This window comes from Oncorhynchus keta, unplaced genomic scaffold (assembly GCF_023373465.1).
Source record: "Oncorhynchus keta strain PuntledgeMale-10-30-2019 unplaced genomic scaffold, Oket_V2 Un_contig_24466_pilon_pilon, whole genome shotgun sequence".
Taxonomy (NCBI): Eukaryota; Metazoa; Chordata; class Actinopteri; order Salmoniformes; family Salmonidae; genus Oncorhynchus; species Oncorhynchus keta.
Window position 1 is genome coordinate 56751 of NW_026283918.1, and position 3250 is coordinate 60000.

The following is a 3250-nucleotide window of genomic DNA, read 5'->3' on the forward strand; positions in this document are numbered from 1 at the left end:
AAGACAGGTTCATACGGCATTCATAACCCATATAGACTTCAGGTTGAATTTAGGGGTAAAGGCAATGTATTCCTATGGGGAGAGAAATCAATGCAAACTTTTTGAAGTAAACACCATCTTTTAACTATTAAGGGTTAATGCCACACTGTCAACGTTAGGCTTGCACGGATTGGAAGGACCTTAGGAACATACCTGAGGTCGAATTGTGCTTCTCACCCTAACGGTTCTCTCACTGTCACCCAAAAGCAAATGACGTTGTGGGGCAGGCTTCATTTTGGGCCTACTTTTCTAATGGTCGCTGCGCTCAGACCGAGCGAGCTACGGTCAAGCGGGATATCTCGTTGAACTCGGCACGGCCTAGAGATTATTATGTTTATGCCATTGCCTGCTCTCTGTGTCTTTGAGAACCGCACTTTTCACTCCATCCTTGCTGTGTGTGCGTGTGAGAGATTTTCTTTGACATCTGTTGGGAGAAATGACTGATTTACAGTTCACGAGGGTTACCTAGTCACACATATGAAGTTTTGAAAAGATCTGACCTTTTTAACCCATGGAAACTGCCACTGTGACACCATTAAAGGCACTTCCGGTTGGCACAGGAAGCTATAAATAAACTCATATCATGATTGGGGTATGCCTTTACAGAATCCCGAGTTTTAAGTCTTTACGTTAAGAACTGAGTTATTTACGGAGGGTTTAGTGAGTGTGTGTTATTTCAGAAAATCATAGAAAATCACAGAAATCTCGCAGAGCTCCGCAGCACACTTTAAAAAGATTCGTAAGAACAACCTGCAACTGGATCTGTAACCGTTGAAAAAAAAAAAACACCTATCCGTGAACATCACCAAGGTGTCGTTGTACGATTTCTCTTAAATGACGATAGATAAATGGCTGGTTCTTTTTTATTGACACCGGAGGCTCCTTGACTTTGACGTGAAGTGGAAAAATAATTTCTCTATTTTCATTTTGGACCTTTAATCCCAGATAAATGGCCATAACTCAAAAACCGTTGAGGCCTAGACGCCATCTTGTTCGGGGCCAACTGCCCATTATGCCGCCCCTACGCTCACCGAGTTTCGGCTTCTAAATATTTTCAGTTTTCGAGATAAGGCCCCGTCGTGAATCGTGATGTTTTGTAGCAATAGCCATATGATTGCTTATGCCCTCTTGTGGGAATTTCCGGGACATGGGAAAAATGACATAAATCTTATTATTTTTGTAAAACGGAAACCGAATGTCCGACAACGTTCATTTGATGACTTCCTGGTAGGTCCGGCCCTGCCGCTCGGCCCGACGCCGTCCGCGAATTTTACAAACGATTTCGGACGTCTAGTAAGGGACCGTACATTTGCAATATGGACTTTCTCACTAACCATACAGGTACTGCCGAATTCTTCCCTTAAGGTATGGACGGCTCACCTCTCACAGTGCTGGGCGACTTTAACCTCCCCACATCTACCTTTGACTCATTCCTCTCTGCCTCCTTCTTTCCACTCCTCTCCTCTTTTGACCTCACCCTCTCACCTTCCCCCCCTACTCACAAGGCAGGCAATACGCTCGACCTCATCTTTACTAGATGCTGTTCTTCCACTAACCTCATTGCAACTCCCCTCCAAGTCTCCGACCACTACCTTGTATCCTTTTCCCTCTCGCTCTCATCCAACACCTCCCACACTGCCCCTACTCGGATGGTATCGCGCCGTCCCAACCTTCGCTCTCTCTCCCCCGCTACTCTCTCCTCTTCCATCCTATCATCTCTTCCCTCTGCTCAAACCTTCTCCAACCTATCTCCTGATTCTGCCTCCTCAACCCTCCTCTCCTCCCTTTCTGCATCCTTTGACTCTCTATGTCCCCTATCCTCCAGGCCAGCTCGGTCCTCCCCTCCCGCCCCGTGGCTCGACGACTCATTGTGAGCTCACAGAACAGGGCTCCGGGCAGCCGAGCGGAAATGGAGGAAAACTCGCCTCCCTGCGGACCTGGCATCCTTTCACTCCCTCCTCTCTACATTTTCCTCCTCTGTCTCTGCTGCTAAAGCCATTTTCTACCACTCTAAATTCCAAGCATCTGCCTCTAACCCTAGGAAGCTCTTTGCCACCTTCCCCTCCCTCCTGAATCCTCCTCCCCCCTCCTCCCTCTCTGCAGATGACTTCGTCAACCATTTTGAAAAGAAGGTCGACGACATCCGATCCTCGTTTGCTAAGTCAAACGGCACCGCTGGTTCTGCTCACACTGCCCTACCCTGTGCTCTGACCTCTTTCTCCCCTCTCTCTCCAGATGAAATCTCGCGTCTTGTGACGGCCGGCCGCCCAACAACCTGCCCGCTTGACCCTATCCCCTCCTCTCTTCTCCAGACCATTTCCGGAGACCTTCTCCCTTACCTCACCTCGCTCATCAACTCATCCCTGACCGCTGGCTACGTCCCTTCCGCCTTCAAGAGAGCGAGAGTTGCACCCCTTCTGAAAAAACCTACACTCGATCCCTCCGATGTCAACAACTACAGACCAGTATCCCTTCTTTCTTTTCTCTCCAAAACTCTTGAACGTGCCGTCCTTGGCCAGTTCTCCCGCTATCTCTCTCTGAATGACCTTCTTGATCCAAATCAGTCAGCTTTCAAGACTAGTCATTCAACTGAGACTGCTCTTCTCTGTATCACGGAGGCGCTCCGCACTGCTAAAGCTAACTCTCTCTCCTCTGCTCTCATCCTTCTAGACCTATCGGCTGCCTTCGATACTGTGAACCATCAGATCCTCCTCTCCACCCTCTCCGGGTTGGGCATCTCCGGCGCGGCCCACGCTTGGATTGCGTCCTACCTGACAGGTCGCTCCTACCAGGTGGCGTGGCGAGAATCTGTCTCCTCACCATGCGCTCTCACCACTGGTGTCCCCAGGGCTCTGTTCTAGGCCTTCTCCTATTCTCGCTATACACCAAGTCACTTGGCTCTGTCATAACCTCACATGGTCTCTCCTATCATTGCTATGCAGACGACACACAATTAATCTTCTCCTTTCCCCCTTCTGATGACCAGGTGGCGAATCGCATCTCTGCATGTCTGGCAGACATATCAGTGTGGATGACGGATCACCACCTCAAGCTGAACCTCGGCAAGACGGAGCTGCTCTTCCTCCCGGGAAGGACTGCCCGTTCCATGATCTCGCCATCACGGTTGACAACTCCATTGTGTCCTCCTCCCAGAGCGCTAAGAACCTTGGCGTGATCCTGGACAACACCCTGTCGTTCTCAACTAACATCA